This window comes from Ixodes scapularis, unplaced genomic scaffold (assembly GCF_016920785.2).
Source record: "Ixodes scapularis isolate PalLabHiFi unplaced genomic scaffold, ASM1692078v2 PGA_scaffold7__128_contigs__length_106722199, whole genome shotgun sequence".
Lineage (NCBI taxonomy): Eukaryota > Metazoa > Arthropoda > Arachnida > Ixodida > Ixodidae > Ixodes > Ixodes scapularis.
Window position 1 is genome coordinate 55,440,280 of NW_024609882.1, and position 19,028 is coordinate 55,459,307.

Below are 19,028 nucleotides of genomic sequence, written 5' to 3' on the forward strand. Positions count from 1 at the left end.
TCGGGGTCTGGGCGGACGCCTTCGTTACTAACCACGTGGCCTAGGATCTTCAGTTCGTCATAGGCGAACCGGCACTTTGACGGCTTGAGGGTGAGTCCGGTGGTCTTCATGGCTTAAAGAGCAGAGCGTAGTCGTCGCAAGTGCTCCTCGAAGTCAGTTGAAAATACTACGACGTCGTAAAGGTAGATGAGACAGCTCTCCCACTCCAGCCCTGCCAGTACTGTGTCCATGGCACGCTGGAAAGTTGCTGGTGCCGTGCATAGTCCAAAGGGCATCTCCTTGAACTCGTACAGTCAATTCGGCGTGACGAAGGCTATCTTCTCTAGGTCCCGTTCGTCGACTTCGATCTGCCAGTAGCCGCTTTTCAGGTCCATCGATGAGAAACATTACAAGTGGCACAGCCGGTCTAGAGTGTTGTCGATGCGGGGGACTGGGTAGACGTCTTTCTTCGCCATCGCATTCCGCTGCCGGTAGTTCACGCACAACCTAAGCGTTCCGTCTTTCTTAGCCAGCACGACTGGAGAGGCCCACGTACTGCTTCCGTGGCCCGCGTCGTCCTCAATAACGATAGGGTGCTTCGCTACAGCAGTTTGGCGCACGTTCGACGACGCCGCAAAGCAGTCGCGGTATTCGGCGAGGAGGATAATCAGCTGCTGTCATTTCGGGTCCGGAAGCTTGGGTCAATGTCGAGCTGCGCTGGCGACGTACTGTCTTGGCTGTACCTTTCGCAAGGTGTTGCGTTTCAGTTCGGAAGTTCGTCACGAGGACCAGGGTCCGCCCATTCTGAGGATCAGCTATGCCTCCTGCGACGCCTATTTCTCTCCCCAAGAGCAGTTGGAGGCTTCCCTCGAGAACTTCGCCGCAGAAAGCTTCATCGATCCCGGCGAGTACGAAAGCACTCGACCGCGGTGGTAAGTTTACGTGGTTTGCGAAGACTCGGACCGTGGATAGCGTCGCTCTTCGTTCCTCCGGTAGCGGAGCAGGTTTTTGTAGTGTCAGCCGGTTTGTTCCGAGGTCGATGACGGCGCCATACTCGCAGAGAAACTCAATTCCGAGGATAACGTCCCTCGCACAGTCTTGCAGAACAACGAACTTGAGAGGGCACGTCTCACCGTGGATTTCGACTCGAGCAGTGCACCTTCCGACAGGCGTAATAAGGCGTCCTTCAGCAGCTCGTAGCTGCTGCCCCTCCCAGGGCGTCGTCACCTTTCCAAGGCGGCGAGAGAGCCTCCTACTCAAGTCTGAGTAGTCTGCTTCGGTGTCCACGAGCGCCGATGCGTCGTGGCCGTCGATTTTAATGTTTAGGTTGTTGAACACCACTGCAGGGGCGTCGTTGTAATGCGTGGCGTCGGGAAAGTGGGAGCGCTCTGGCATTCTTGGAGGCACTTTACTTTGGTTGTCTTCGGCAACCCGACCGCCAGGCGTTGCCGCACTTAGTTTTCCCGGCGACGCAGGGGGGGGGGGGGGCAAGCTCTGTTGGCGGGGTCGTGGAGTTGGGGACGCTGAATGTCGTGTCGATGGTGAGCGATATTCACGGCGGAGAGACGGTGCTGAAGAGGGCCAGCGTCGGAGGTAGTCGTCCATATCGCGAGGGCGTTCGCCGTACCTCGCGCGTGGGTCGTTCGGGTGGAAATCATGCAGCCCAAGTCAACGGTAGGGGCAGCCGCAGTAGACGTGGTAGCAAAGCGGGCGTCGGTCGGCCGTTCGCCACACGTCGGTCTTCCTCGCCGAGAGTCGCTCCCGGCGGACGTCTTGGACTTGTCCTTCCTGGCATCGAGGATACTGCGGCATCGGAGGGTCTCGTCGGGGCGGCGCCGTGGCCTGGCGGTTAGCTTGCGGCGGTCGTCGGGCAATGGCGGCGTAGCTCAAAGTCGGTTCCTCTGGCGTCGTCGTGTCGATCGGAACCTCAGATTGGAAGGCCCGGTGAACTTCCTCTCGGACGACCTCGGCGAGCGACAGTGAGGACGGGCGATCCGCAGCGGGATGTATCTTGAGGAGATCTTCCTGGACGACTTCACGGACGATCTCCCGAAGACTGTCGACACCTCTAGTATTGAGGTCCAGAAGGGAAGCAGCGATAGTTGAAACAGCAGGCGCGCCGGCGATTCGGTGGTAGTGGCTTTTTCGGGCTGTCAGGGCGCGCTCGATATTGGTGGCTTCGGTTACAAAACCATTGACAGTGGTTGGGGGATTGCGTACCAACCGTCCGAAAATTTCACCTTTCACCCCACGCATGAGAGCGCGAAGTTTCTTCTTCTCGGTGGCCCCGCATCGGCCCGAGTACTTACAAGCAGGACAGCTTCGACAAATCTTATCACGCTTTCGTTGGGGCCCTGCACCCTTGTTCGAAGGAGGTTTTCCTCTCGCTGCCGACGGTGGTAGTTGATGAACGTCCACTTCAGTTCAGCGGCGCATAGCTCCCACGAAATAAAGGAGGCTTCGTTGTTCTCAAACCAGCGCCTCGCGGTGCCTTCAAGCGCGAAGTAGAGGTTCTGGAGGCGGTGCTCATCCGTCCATCCGTTGTGGCGGGCTACACGTTCATAATGATGTAGTCTTTGTGAGCTTCACCGCGAAAGGGCGTTGTAGTCCGATTAGTGACGGGCAGGATGACGACGGGCAAGGTCGTCATCGTCGCGGTCTGCTTCTTTGATTTCTGCGGCAGGAATCCAAGCTCCGGGGTAGGCATTGGTTACGGCGACTTGACCGGGCCTTGGTCTGGTCTTCTGCGAAAGGTAGCTCCCAGAGACTGAGCACGGCACTTGGCCGGCGTGTTTTCGGAGGGGTACGGTCCACGGGCATAAAATGCAAATACCCCGCACCTCCACCGAAATGCCACGAAGGGACAGCCAAGGAAACAAAGAATAGATGGAGGATACTAAAACGTTTAATGGGGCGAACTTGTGCCCAGATATAAAAAGGAAACAGAAGATAACAGAAGAGCGTCGCGGGCGTCGAGGCCGGCGTAACAGCAGAGTCGAACGCTGGGGCGAGACTGACTGCAGATCGCCACGCGGAACCCCTTACGTACACGCGTTGGCTTCTGGAACAATTGACCTGGAAGGCTTGGCGACTAGAACATTCGTACCCCTAACAAGCAACAGAGTTTTCGAATTCACCAGAACATTAAACTGCAAGAATAAATAAAAGGACGCGTAACTCCCGGGAATCGAACCCTGGCTCTTTGCTTGGGAGGCAAGCACGATAACCGTTAGGCCACGGCCATACCGCCTCCTGCGCTCGCGACAATATTCTGCATACGAAATATTTGAGAATTTAACAATTCGCCTAATTCGCGATATGTCGAGATCGGTAAAATAAAGTCATTGGCGGTGTATATAAAAAGCGGGCTGCAGCAAAGTCCTTCAGTATATAGGCACCGAAGCATGGTTGCCCATCCGAAGGGGAAAAGGTCTCAAATCTATAACGAGCCTTGGTGGTGTAGAAAACAGCACAACTGCCTACACCACCTCCATTGAAATGTATCGCAATGAGACGAAACGTTTGTTTTTATTTTTTATTATCTCCTTTTTTTTCGTCCAGGAGTATTGTTTCGTGACAAGACACAAGAACAAAGAAAGAAAATACCTTCAGTTTTTTTGCAAATAACCTAGAAGTGTCTGTCTCCACGTTGACTCCCCGGCGCCGAATGGTGCGGCTAAAAGTCGTGCCATTTTTTTCATTTTTTTTTGTTTTATATTTGCCTTGTATCCACCTGGCTTTTCCTTATAAATGTCACAGTCTCCGCCGTGAATGCTATAATTAGGGTTCCATTTTTTCAGAGTTTATTTTTTCGAATTTGGTTGTATCTTGCTTTTCTGGGTTAACTTTTTCTTACAGATTCGCTGTTCTTTTGTGTATATTTGTTATGACTTAAACCAACTAAGACAAAAACACCGAATGCATGGAAAAAAAAAACTAAACATAAAAAATACACCCAAATTCGAGAAAGAGTATCAACTATGAAAACACGGATCCCTAGTTATAATTCACCTCGTGGTGCCACCCGGATACAGAATTGGCTTCATGTTCGGTAGACGGCGCTCTCAGTTCGGATGGTGCCATAGGCAGGATAACCCTTAATCTTGCCTGAACTGGGTGGTGCTTTTAGCTTGGGTGGTGCCAAGGGAAGTGTTTTGTATGGAAGCCGGTTAGGTCAAACCACTCTTTTTCTGACGCTGCGTGGACTTCCCTTCAGCACCACCCGGATACAATCACTACAACAGAGCAAGTGCGTTTTCACGCCCGTTCCTCTCATCCTCGTTCTGCGCACCCTTTATGCACCACCTGTTTCTGCTCCTCTCTTTCTTGCTTTTTCACACGTTTCTGCACCGGGTACTTTCACACACCACCTGCTTGTGATTCTCCCATTCCCGCGTTCTGGATTCTTAGCTCAGTCAGCACGGCACTTGGCTTCCACGCCGGCAAACGGTGTTCGATTCCATTTTTTTTAATCGTCTAGATTTTATGCAATGACCGACCGGCACGTTTCGTGCTTATGAGGCTCCTAAGGATGGTTGGCCCTGTTGTCCAACGCCCTCTCCACAAGCAACCCCGAGTTTGCCCATACCAGTGTTCGGAATTGCGCGTGCTCAAAAACCAGATTCATGTGAGGTGAAGCGTCGGCGCATGCGTCGTGAAAACAGCAGCGCCACTGCAGCACGCATGTTAGTGCGTATAATGCTGCCGTTTTGATAGAGGGAAGCCTCACACTTCATCAGACATGGTGACTCTCCGATGCACAACTGACCGCCTCACGAGATCGCGGTTTAAGGTCCAACAGAGCTCACAAATAAACATTAATTGCAGCAGCTGTTAAGAACAAGCCCGATTTTCCCATTACCAAAATCATAATTTTTTAATCAGTTAATTACAAGTTTTGAAATCTAGGCATCTGTTCCGGACAGGGCTACATTGCATGCAGACTAAGTGTTTGGTGACCGGTTGTTTATTGTTGCGCTGAAAACACTACATTCGTATTCAAAGCACGCGATACACGTAGAGTTTTAGACTGAAAATCTTCAGTTTCTTTTAACCCAAGAAATAGTGTACAATCAGGACATGTGTCAAGTCGTTTACCTCTTTGCGGTGAATTTTTTTATCAGTATTGCTCGAAGAAAACCAAGCGATATCTCGCTCAGGTATAGACTTAATTAAGCGAAGTTCCTGACGGTGTGCAATGCATTTCACTCTCGGAACTCCATTCTCCATAAAAAGGAACACATCAAGTTCTTAAGGCACGTGCAGTCCACCAACCTGAATGATAGAGGGTTTGACGTTGAGCTTGATAATGACATCCTTGCAAGAGGAAAAGATTCTAGTTACAAGCCTCCCTGCCTTGGCTGTGTCTACCGGGTCTGCAAAAAAAAAATTATACTTTTGAAAAGCAATCAACGTTGGTTTCATATATGAAGAGAAAAAAGAACACATGGGAAATTTCTAGAAGTGAATTTCATTAGGTGTTTCTAGCTTTTTACTTTCTGCGGCGATTGTTTTAGGTAAGGTACCAATGTGCTCTACACTTTGATATCATCGCAATGTGCCTTAAATGAGCTAAAGCGTTGTTCCGGCGACTTGCTTACTTGACTGCACACTTTTAGCACTTATTTTCCCAAAATACCCCACTTTTATTTGAGAAATGGGTATTGTATCGAACACACTCCATTTCGAAGGGTGTAAAACGGGATTCGAAAGAGTGTGGAAGGGGCTGAAGGGAGGGAGCCGGACGCCACTTTTAAGAAAGTTCGGCGCATCGACACCAGCTCTAAACAGGTTCTTTGTGCGATGATACCGAGTAATTCTAGCCTCTACTAATGCCCTTTTTCTTAGAGGAACATTCCTTGAATGTAGATATGTTACGCACCACGCCATATATTAACGGGCAAAGATACAGCTACGTGTAATATTCGTAAAACCGAAGGACCTGTGAATGTGCGCGATTAAATTATCAAGCATATAAGGCGGTGTAGCTGACACAAGGGTAATGCCTGCTTTCTCGTTCATGATCCATTACGTCATTTTTTACTGTTTATGGTGCTAGTCTTTAAACCAGCATCCTAAGGGTAATAGTGTAACACCTTTAGGATGCAGGCCTTGGTACAAGTTGATTTATACATTAAAAGCTTAAAATGTTCTAGAGTGCGTCTTTGCTGCCAAAGGTGTATGCACATACGGTTTTCATCAGGAGCGTGGTTAACCGCAGAGACATACCGCTCTCAATATTGGTACGAGCATGTTTCAGTTACTTCTATTTCAACACACCTACGTTGTACCACACCTGAATGAAAATTTCGTTTTGCGGTAAATGGAACATGATAAAAATATATAAGTCGAATAATAAAATCCAACTAGCTATGGAGTGTTTGCGTTTAATTCGACAAAAGGCGTAAAACGTTATTTTAATTTGTAATATTGACATTCCTTGCCAATTAGCAACTCGATCGTACGTCTGTTTGCCAATGATTGTGCTTTTGTATAGGATCATTACGAGTGAGCAAGATGCAATACAATTATAGCGTGACCCGATACGTGTTAAAACTGGTATTGTAAATGAAAGATGAATTTGAATCTTATGCGTGTCAAGGTAAGTCTTTCTAGGGGTAAGAAGAAAATTTGTACAGAATAGGGAGTTTGAATATTGACTTCATCAAGAAAATCTAGAGACAACATTATGGTGACACGTTGTCGAACGACCTTTCATGAAACGCTCAAATCCACAATATAGATTTAAGGGTTGGCAGGAAATTTAACTTTAAACTGTTCCGGTACAAACTTAAAGAAAAAGACACAATTGGCAGGTATTACGCTAATCCTAAAATAAGCATGCGTTGTATCCGTATTCCCTACGCAGGAATATTAAATTAAAAAAAAAAATACATTGAAAATCTTTACTTGGGCCGTGAGGTCTGTTCTCGGGTGGTACAGAAAAAATTGTACTGAAAACAAGAAATAACTGAGAATCGCTCTGAGCTCGACGAAGCAAATAATGAATATGTTTTATTATCAAGATTAAGTGCCTTGCCGGTATTACCAAAAGCACTTACTTAAAAACAAAACCTGCTATAATTACAGTCGGACCGGTGATCGTTTTAAAATAAAAGAATACCGTGCCAGATCAAACAGGTATGCAAATATTGTTTTGTCAAAAACACCTAACAAGAGAAACAGCTGTGCTCTGCCACCGAAATATCTTTTTCGCATTTGTAACCCCGTTTTAGTAACGCCTTCGGGCAATGAGGGTATCTTCCGTGTAGAAATAAACAATCTGATGATTATTAATGTGACCATCTTAATCCCAGATTTAGGAGAAACAGATATGAAAGAAACTTGCGGCAATTCTTTTTCTGTAGAAGCGGTTTGGTAAAGTATGAACTAACAGAATCAACCACAAAAAAAAGGTTCGATGCGTTACGTTTTTACTTAACTTACTCATGGGTGGTCCTCCACACCACCTCATTGTCTGGTGTACTGAACTTGCACATCCCGCCTCTAAAAGTGCTAGCACGATCAAAAATATCAGCGCTGCCATTGTAGCGACCGGGATCAAGTGCGAGAATATCGGTCGCTGATAGCGAGCACGTTGTAAAGTCTATTGTGGCAGCTGCGACCAACCTCAGTTCATTTGAAAGATCGAAGTCAAGGGCCGTCGGAGGATTTAGATGTGAAGTCATTAGTGTCATGCCTCCAACCGTGGCATCAATGTATTTTATGAGCCGCACGAGGCACGACCTGTTATAATAGAATAGATGCTGGAGCTTCGGCCTTGTCGCAGGATAATTAATTTTCGTTCTGTGCACACACGGCCGAAATCAACACTTCGGCAGCTTCGAAATGCAAGCTGAACGCAGTCTCGCCAAAAAAAAAACAACAAAAAAACAGGAATTGAAGGACCTTGTGTGTCAGAGTCGACTGCTTTTTTTCGTCACCCCATAGAATCAGCCCCCATATTCTTTCGCCGAAAAAAACAAACGAATACTCGGAAGTGCGATTTCCTACGTTATTACGGAGTTATAAAAAAATTTATGAATAGAATTGTATTTCCTTACATGTGCACAAAACAAATACCCCTGTAAAATTGGAAATGTAGTGTCAGTTTTATCGCATGGCCTTTGGGCGGTTTACCAGTCATCTCGCGCCACTCTTGGCGTAGCGTATTCCTCGCGCGATGGATCCAGAGCTGATTCGCCGATAACGCAGATGTCATACGATGAAACTGGAATTACCTTTCCGATACTAAAGGAGCGTCAGAGGGTTCTAACACAATGGTGTACCGAAATTAGATGTTCCGGGCTTGCGTGTAATACGTGAAAAATTGTTGCAGAAATCATTGCGCGGAAAATCGTCAAACTTCGAACGCATTTTACATCATCTTGTACTGTGTAAACCTTTGTTTACTTAACTCCTTAGAATCTACCGTAGGAAGGAAGGTCTAGGAACACGTTTGGACTGCGTCCATAAGGTTTTTCGGCGCCATTAGAACTGATTAACACAATTCAGTAATATAAATATCTACTTCCTGCGAGTAGGTCTTTCGCAACCAACCAACGACTTCTGATGCAACGTTATCGCAATTCAAAAGCTGCCGTATTATGAGACCCATAAGTGTATGTAAACAGAGTAATACCCTCGTTATTTGATATTCAGAAGCTAATATGTCATGTCCCATTCGTTAGGAGCATTACTTTAAGTATGCATAATTGGAGTAGATGTACGACAGATTCGTGCATCCTGCTTCATTCACTAACTTGACTACCGGCACAAAACTGCGGAAGGTTCGCTAAGAAGTTTATATTAATCTCAAATAAAGTCATTGTTCGTAACTCATTGCTTTTTTTTTTGTAACCGGGTGCTTGTTTCCATGTTGCAAACGAAAACGTGTAGTATTTTGTATAAGTCAAAGGACAAGAACAAGTCCTTCCTTTCTGTAGCATAGACGAACGATCTTCTTTATTTAGTCATCTCATCAAAGACTCCGTTCTTTCACACATTATGATACCCGTGAAACCTTTAAGCTCATCCAAACGGATAAGCAAATGTAGTACTGTAAAACATGTTTGACTGGGATATACAGAATAGGAGGCCCGAATCCTTGGGGGCCTCCACACAGCGTGTGTAGTTGCACTGCTCAAGGGCGCTGCAAAGCCCTGAGCGTCTTGGGGCCCCCAAAACATCGGGGCCATTCATTCAACCTTTTTTGTACAAGGATAAATCCTACCTACAAACGTAAAGAGAAATGATTACGTTTCATGCGCCAGAGACATAAGGGCGACTCTCCCGAAAGAGCGAGTCACCTCTGTTTTTATGCACATCGTAAGTTCACAAAGGCTTTGCCCCAGAACACGTAATTACTGCTGACAAAAACAAAACAAAAAAGCTTTAACTTGGCAGGAAAGCAAACGTTCATGAAACACAGGCCTGAACGGGCGGGGTTCAAGCCCAATATTTTCGCGATGCAGCTGGTTGCGTAGTCAACGGAGCCAACCACATAATTAGGCAATTCGTTAGTATATGGGCGTTATTTTCAAACTTAATGTCCTAGCGTGAAATAAAAAAAGACAACAACGTTTGTTGCCGCCAGTCCCAGTTGTGGGAACTTTACAGCTGGCTCTCGAAAGTCCTCTTGGACATCTTGCCTTGTTTCCAAGTGAAGATGTGTCGAAAGCCTGATGCATTGCAATGCGCGCTTCTTGCGTATAATGGAAAAGCTCGCTACTTTATTAGAGGCTCGAAGCTTTGTTGTTACAGTCGAAGTTTGATGTTAGAATCGCAAAGCTGTAACATTTGTCCTACAAGTAATCGAGCGTGGAATGCGATCAATGTAAGTAAATCTAAACAAATTTCATTCAGGAAACATCGCCAAGCGGTAGTGCATAAAAATAGCAAGACATTTTACTTACCCATGACAATATATTGATAAATTATGTTTTTATCTTGCATTTTTATTAGGTTTGAGCGTATATTCACGCGCGGTCGTAGCCAAGCGGGCCACGCGCTAAGGTCACACGCAGGTGGCTGGGGTTCGATTCCTGGCACTGCATGACTTTTTATCCTTGCTTTTGTAAGTAGATGATACAAGGAAGTTAGAGAATCGTCTATACTTCGTCTCACACTAAGGTGAACATAAGGTCAAAGCTACAAACTGCCAGGTCCAATCACGAGCCGGTTAAAAACCAGGCAGTGTATCGCCCCGATGTGCGTACCAGTGTGCAAGACTCGCAGGCACGCACCACGGAAAGACACGTGGTTCCTAACTGGCTCTTGATTGGACCTGGCAGCCTGTAGCTTTGCCTTTTAGTTTATCGAAGGGTGAGACGTGGTGTAAGTTGTTTATTTTCAAAATGTAAAGTTCAAGAAGGATCGTGACAGATTTTTCCAGGGTCCCAGAGAGGGCTTAAAAGAAACTGCACCACGCCGGGTAGTCTTCGCATGCGATCGATTTGGTACTGCCGTTACTCCGCCATCGACGCCCGTTATCGTCCGATCAGTCTTATCATATTGGGGCACACGTTTGCCTTTCTGAAACATTCAGTTTGCTTTAGTTTTCGCCGCGTCATCAAGTGTCATTCGTGACAATATTGAGTTATGGTTTAAGCATCGCCGAATAAGATGATGAAGCTTTTGGATATATTGCCAGCGAAAAAAAAATACATTGGGGGTGGCTTTCATAACAAAATAGATGTTCAATTAAAGCAAGAAAATGTAAACGCACGTATGCCTTGACCAACATTTTTTTTTTACGCTGTCCAAAACGCATGTAGCATGGTTCGGCCGTACCACAGACCAGTCTTCTTCAGCGAGATGTCAGGTAAAGAAACGGTACCGACGCTCAACAGCGACAGCGAACCACAGTCAAGATGATAGTCTAAAATATAACATGGTTTCGAAGAACAAAAACGCTGGCTTCAGCTATTTATTCTTTTCTTCTTAGTTGCTTTAAGAAATTTGAAGAAGCAACATCCCAATAAATTCCGCATCAAAATACGCATTCAGCCCAAGACGTGCCCTGATGTTGTAACAAAAAAAAAAGCATTTTCATGTATGTATCACAAGAATCTGACGCACGAAAACGGTGATGGAGTTGTAGGAAACTTCGAACTTTCAAAAACTTTGGGGTACTGCAGCACAAATACCAGCAATCGAACCTCCAAAAGGTGAGAAGAGTTTAATATTTTTTGAGCAACATGCAATCTATTTCCATATCTTTCTTTATTATTTTATTTGACAATACTATTAGTCCCTACAAGGGGGACCAAATAGGGTTGAGCAACAAAAGTGAACATAAAATAGTTACGCAGAACATGGTGTACAACATAGCATTACCAGCGTACTTTATGGTTATATTATCAAACACAACGCAAACACACTCAAAAAAGAAATAAACAAAGCACTGTGAGCAACAGATTTAGATACATAATTTTTACGATAACTTCTGCAGACATCTCATAAATTCAGAAACGGTGTTGGCTGCAACAGTGCTTTCTGGCAGCGCATTCCACTCCTTTATCGTTTGAGGGAAATATGAATTTTTAAAGCAGTTTTCGGCGTAACGATATTCTTCAAGTGTTCTAGTATGTTTGTTTCGAGTAATTTTAGAGGTATGGTATCTTATCAATCTATCTTTGTCTAGCAGAAGTGTCCCGTTTAAAATTAAGTAAAGCATTTTCAAGCGTTTAATTCTCTGCCTTTCTTCCAGTAGACTTATTCCTGCCCTGGAATACAGTTTCGTTGGTGAATCTAGCCTCCTACACTTTGAAAAAATAAAGCGCAACACCAATTTCTGAATCCTCTCTAATTTTAATACTAACTTCTTTGTGTACGGGTCCCACACTTCACTAGCATATTCTAAATTTGGTCTTATTATCATTTTAAAAGCTAGCAGTTTAGTTTCCAGAGTGGCCACCTTTAACGATCTTCTTAATGACCAAAGTTTACCTGTAGCTTTCTTAATTATATTATTAATGTGATTGTCCCGTCGAAGATCGCTAGTTATTGTTATCCCTAAGTATCTAAATTCGTTTACTCTAGACAAACTCTTTCCGTTTAAGTGGTATTTATACACCGCGGGAGTTTTCTTATGTGTCATTGACATGCAAACGGTCTTTTTCAGGTTTAAAGACATCTGCCAGATTTCACACAAATTGCTAATTTTTTGTAAACAGCCGTTCAACTCGATGGAATCGCTGTCATCGTTTATATAATTATATAAATTGCAATCATCAGCGAAGAGCCTTGCTTTTACAGTAATGTCACGAAGAACGTCATTTATAAAAATTAAAAATAACAAGGGTCCGAGTACAGATCTCTGTGGGACTCCCGAGTGCACTTCTCGTAGCATCCAATCGTGCCCATCGATACTAACAAACTGCTTTCTAAGAGTCAAGAACGCTTCGATCCACCGCAGGAGTTTGGGATTCTTTAGCAAAGGCTCTAGCTTAACGAGTAGCTTATTAAGATTCACTTTGTCAAAGGCCTTCTGGAAATCTAAAAATATTATCTCGACCTGGCCTCTATTGTCAAGAGTCGAAGAAAAATCGTGAATCAGTTCCGTTAATTGAGTAGTGGTAGATAAACCTTTTCTAAACCCGTGTTGCTTGCTATCAAGTTCTTGATAAACATCTAAAAACGTTCTTATATGCTTTGAGATGACGTGTTCTATCAATTTAGAACAACTAGATGTTAACGAAGTGGGTCTATAGTTTGTAACTGAGCTTGGGGGGGGGGGCGTTACCTTTCTTATGTACAGTTATTGTTTTGGCGATTTTCCAGTCATCTTGAACAGTTCCATCTGACAACGATCTCTTGAAGACGAGGCTAAGATACTTCGAACACCATTCACTGTAACGATATAAGAATTCGTTAAGAATATTATCAGGACCAGCAGCTTTTTTTAAATCGATACCAAGTAGCAAAGAAAAAATACCTTCTTCTGATATTTCTACGTCATTCATTGGGGGAACATTTAAAAAAAAAAAAAATCCGGTAGGACATGATTATCAGTAGAACAAATGCTGACGAAATATTCATTACACAATTTCCGATTTGTTTCTTGTTTTTAATAGCCCTATCTCCTACTATCTCTTTAGTAACTCCTTTTTTACTTGATGTTAGTTGTCGCCAAAACCTCCTCGGTGAATATTTTATGGAGTTATGCATTTTAACATTAAAGAAGGAGAATTTCGATGCCTTTATTTTTGTTTTAAGTTCCGTTACTTAGCGTCCGTAATTTAGCCTGTAGCAAACCATCACTTTTCCCACGCGCTTTTGTTCTACACCTGGTTAAGAGTCTTTTGTGATGGATTATATCCCTTGTAATCCAAGTACTATTTGGATTCCGCTTCTTAACGCGCATTGGAACGAACTTATGAATGCATTCTAGTACAGTCCTTTTAAAATTAAGCCATAGCTCGCTCACTCCGATCAGGGGGTTCCTAGCAAGGTTCTCAAATGTATCGTAGTTAAAGCCTAGTTGATCAATAATTGATTCGTCATCAGCTTCCTTAAAGCTTCGGTATGAAGATATTTTTCTTTTCTTAAGCGTAGCTTCCAACGATATTTTGAAGTGAACCATTTTGTGATCAGAAATTCCCGGGTGAGTCTTACAATCGTATATGTGACGGGAGAGTGTCTCACTGACAAATATTAAATCTATTAGGGATCGTGATTCCCCCTGAACCCTAGTGTGCTCTTTGACAACCTGTGTCAAGTTGTGCGAGAAGGCCAAATCCAGAAATTCTTCGGAACACGACACTTCACTGTCCCCAGTTCCTAATGTAGCCCAGTCTATCCCACCGAGGTTGAAGTCTCCCATCAAAATAACTTTCTTTAAACTTACTTTTAACATAAAAAGAAACTCATTTAACTCCCTAAAATATCCAAGAGGCATTTGTTGAGGGCGATGCACTACACCTACTATTAATTCACTGTTTTTTTTAACTTGATCCTACACCATACATTTTCAATACCTGGAGCACCTTTTATTTCAAAAGCGATCAGGGACGATTGAACTATTAGGGCCACACCTCCTTCTCTACTCCCTCTGTCCTTTCGAAAAATATTATAACCAGGGCGAACTATCTCATTGTCTAGCACTGATGAATCAAGCCAGGTTTCGGTGATAGCCACTATACTGGGGTCATGATCCATTGAGATGTGTTCGAGTTGAAGCGATTTATTTACAATACTTCGGGCACTAAGGTTGATCAGTAGAAGGTTTTTTGTTTCTTGTGAATTAGGTTCACGTAATTGTTCAGGATGCGGTACATTGGGCGGTACATTGGCTGCAAAAATTTGAACTCTCTGGTCAGTATCCGAGTCCCATCCGTACGTTACTCCATTGATATTTAGGTTGTCGTACGATAAGAGCACATTGTCTCCATTTCGTTTATTTGCAGCTGCACTCTCCCATAGCTTTCCTCTGATAACTCTTACATTTTTTGAAAAGTCTTCATTAATAAAAATACGAGTCCCTTTAAGCTTATTGGCCTTCCTAAGTACTTTTTGTTTTTCGTTATTACTTCCAAAGCTTAAGATGACTGGCCTCGGCGTTCTGCTAGGTAGCCTTCCAAGACGGTGAATCCTTTCGACAGACGTCACATCAACACTCAGTTTTGTTTTGAAAACATCTTCAGCTACTTTTTGTCTCAAGTCCCACTCCGTTTCCTTTTCGGATTCTGCCACTCCATGGATTACCAAGTTGTTTCTTCTACTTCTGTTTTCTAAGTCATCGATTTTTTCTTGTAGCTTTAATATGGTCGCTTCCAAGTTTGCCACCTTTCTTTGTGTAACATCAAGCGTCATGACAAGATCAGTTATCTTTGAAGTGGACGCTTCAATCGCTTCTAGTCTTTTATCAAAACTTTTTTGGCTTGCGGCTTTAGATGATAAATAAACCGTCATCTGTTTCTGGCATTCCAGTATCTGCTGCATTGTGTCTGTGTTTGGGCCAGGATTTTGTTCGACATCCCCGCACCTATCAGCGCAAGTGCCCCCCCCCCCCCCCCCCAACAATAATCGGCAATGGCAGCGAAAAACAGTTTCGCTCGCCTTTTGCAAGGCAACAGCAGTAGATAACGATGGTCTGAGCGATACGAGCAGTCACAAAAACTCTCACCTACCTGCACGCAAGAAAAGAGCCATCTGTAAGACATGTCGCTTCTGCTGTCACCTTGCCCACTGGCCATCAGTCCGTTGGGCTGTTCCTTTATAGTCTCGAAGGCTGACGTGGATGTGCCTCCGCGGTAGATGATTGGACGATCACGCACCTGGTCGAAGACCACGTCTTTGTGCAGATTTTGATGAGGTGTCGTCGGTATATGGATGACTGGCAGCTTTTCGAGCACGTAGTTTTGAAGAATGGTGGTTCCGTGTCGATGTCCGTACGCGCCTTCAGTCCATTTTCGTGATGAACTTTATTTCGGCGGAAAACTGAGCGCTTCCTTATATTTTACATTACGCAATCTTCTGTAGTGACTATAGTCGAAGAGGTAGTCGTTAATTGTTCTACCTTCAGGAAAGCGCGCAATTTTTTGGTATCCTACTCTTCGCCTCTTCAAAAGCAACAAAAAAAAGTGAAGGGACAAAAAAAAAAGAAAGGCGAGGAGATACCCGCTACACCAACTCGCGCGCACTTTGTCAGTTATTTAATTTTTGTATGTTAGAAGTAAACATTTTTACTTTGGCAGTTCCTCTAAGATTGTTTTCAGCGAAAGTACGTTTCTTTATACCAGTGTGCTTCCCCTCTCGTGTGGGCGAGCAAGCTGACAAGTAACGATCTTTAGCTCAACAAGACATAAAAAAGTATAAAAAAGTTTCGAGTCGAGGTGTTATGCGACGTGAAGATAGTCTTTCAGCACTTGAAGATTGCCAGATCTTGCCTTTTATGAGTGCAGTTGACAGTGTGATTCCGGTAAAGTTACCATCTACACTGACTACGAACACTACGCCATTCCCTTTTATAGTCGTCGTTTTGAAGGTACGGTTTTTTATAATCTAATATATAAATAAAGTTACCAGTATCTATTTTTTCTTAGTAAAGTCAATGCTTGGCAGGAATTTTTGTAAAAAGTAAACGATCACAGTAACTATTTGCGACAGCCAATAAAACAACCCGCTCCGACGCGGCTCATATCAGTTATATGTACGCTTCCCCGCAAGGCACGTTGTAGACTGGCACGCTGAATGCCTGTCTTTCAGTTGTAGTATTTGTTTTGTTTTTGCCCTGTTCTTGTGTGGCGGCAGTGGTCGTCGTGAATTCAGCCCGGTAAAGTGAGTATTTACTCAGCGGCTGGAATAGATATTTCAGGAGACAGAGCAATAGCTTTCAGACATTCATGAATGCGGTTGAAGCCACGATTTGAGACAAATGTACCCAGGTAACTACGCCTTGGTGCCTTCGAAAACAAACAGAATCAGCTGATAACTTGCGTAAATAAGTAAATATATCCTACTCAGTTATGCATCAGTGGCGGAAGAAAAAAAAATATACATTGGTCGGTTGCTTTGCCGAGCTGCTCTGTCGAATCCATAAAGTGTCGTCAAAGACGCGGAGCACTCGGTGTTACGAAGTGTTCACTGTCGAAGGTCAATTCGTTATTTTTATGGTTAGCCTTGTACGTTAGGAGCTCATGCCTTTGAATCGACGAGAGGACCATAAAATGCACGTTAGAAATTGAATCGCGGTTAGAGGTTCATCCTACAATACGGTCAATAATGTACTTCAAATAAATAGAACCAACATGGTTTTGCTCCAAGAAAAGCGCTCAAAAGCCTGAGGTAGTTAAAACAAACGTGGTCTTTAGCAGTGACGTGTTCATTCGGGATAGGTTAAGTACAAAAATCAAAAAAGAAACGCGAGAAGGGTTGCCGGTAGGTTTTATGGATTCGGCAAGAAGACGACTGTCTACTAAAAACTATCATTTTATAACAGAAAGCGAAATTTACCTGGCGCCACATCGGACGCTCTCTCTGATTTTCTTGAACGCTGATATTCCGAACAGTAAATGCACGTAGGTGCTTCCTTTCCGTCATATTTCAAGCCTGCTCAGCTCTTCACCGAAAACAAAATCGCTCTCGGGGATTGGACAACAGGGTGTTGCAGACGATAGTTACATTCATGAGTGCATGATAAGAGATACTTTTCAGAACAGCGTTCCAACATGATTATCCGCAGATCAATCGAGTGCATCATAATATCTGGAGCGGCCTTATTAAACGCTTTACTTTGAAGCACGATGTCAAAATGTGACCCTACATACAAAATTAATTTGCTTTTATCCATCTGGTAGGCAAAACAGATGGAGACATCGGCGACGATTACAGAATTCACAATACTACCTTGAAATTGCTGGTGACTCAAGAAAATGGAAAACCCTGTTCATCGTCTGATGACACTCAGTAATTGGAAGCAGACCCAAACGTAGTGTGTAAGACGCGCAGGCCCCCGGAAGAAAGACCTGCCTGACTGGGGCGCAAAGTTGCGAAGACAGTCAGTTTTGCCCAGGGTAGTACTGGTAGTATCGCGGAGGCTATTACCTATAACATGGCAGCCGTGGCCATTCCGTACCCTCAGCACCACCTAGCGGAGACACTCTGAACACCGCGCCTATTCCGCCTATCCTGTATGGCGCAATTGCTTTTCCAGTTTACGGTAATACCAAAGGCGTGTTGTTTCAATTTTCCCGGTAAGCAGACATAGAATGTGGCTTGAGGGGGGGGGGGGGGGGGGGTTTAGTAAAGTTCGGAAGTGAAGCGCTTATAGAGCGACTGCGTGAACACGCTAAAACTACGTCGAGAACGATACACAGACGAAATCAGTCCTACAGTGAGAAAGCTCTGAATAATTTATTTCCGCATGGTGAGTGCATTCCTTCTTAAGTGGGCACATAAATGATGTACCAATTCAAGAATTATAATTGTATGATTTAAACATGCTATTTGTAACATACCCTCGAAGAAACGGGACATACCAGAAATGTCAAGTGTACTGCAAAATTACCGTTCTCGCGCATTTAATGATACGGTGCGGCTTGTTACTACATTAAATTTAACTTTAGCACTTTCACTCAATGATAGAAAACAAAACAAGAAAAATAAATGATAAATTACAATATGTACAAAAGACATATAAAGATGCGCACAATTTGTATTTTTTTATGAAAGTCTATATTTATATATATATCTAGGACACACCATCCCACCCTCAAGAAAAGCGCTCCCCGCTTGAAGCGTTGGTGAAGTAAAGGCCTTTCCTGGAACTCCTCAAATTTCAATTCACGTCCAACCGCCCCGTTGTATATATATAATGAAAAGCTCAAATATAATAACAAAACAAAATTAAGCAAACGCATATGTACCTTAGTGTTCAAACAGCGCAAAGACGACAGTTTGCTGTTTGGTTCATACTTAGTGTTTGAACACTAAGTATGAACCAACTAGCCCACCGCAGTACCTTGTTGCATATATACCTTTTAACTTGTGTTTTACAATCATGAAATATTGACGAACGAATCAGTTTACCACAGAACGTAAAATTGTCGTTACTTAACAAGGGCAGTTTACTCGCGCCTTGAACAAAGCAAAAAATGAGCACAAATGTTATAGATTTTTGTGATACTGTCTTACGCATATAAATACAAACAAATAATACAAAGGAAAAGCGAGAGCTTGTTAGAAACAAAGGATAAATAATTGCGCGATAGACAGAATAGGGTTCATGAATGAACGAACCTTTCAAAAATATCTTTGAGAAGGTGCTAAATATAATCCTAGTTTGCAACATAAAATGTATTTTCTCTAACTCTTCGCTTAATAAACTAGCTTTCTACAATGTCTAGGTCTACTAGGAAAGCAAGGTCCTTGTGGCTTTGGAGCAAATAGGTATGGTTTAGTCTAGCCTGTCCCATTGTAGAACGTAGATAATTCTTAACTAAACCGGGAGGCACGAGAAATACCTTTCTGATGGGCAGGAAGATACAGGAGTTGCAGGAAGTTACTTGAGCTTGGCTTGCCAGTTGAAGTCACATTCACGATCGCAG

General features: G+C 43.7%; 1 pseudogene; it reads right to left on the reverse strand.

Moving 5' to 3' along the window:
• Positions 1–19,028, reverse strand: part of LOC120848985 — a 101,405-nt pseudogene that overhangs the window by 38,983 nt on the left and 43,394 nt on the right.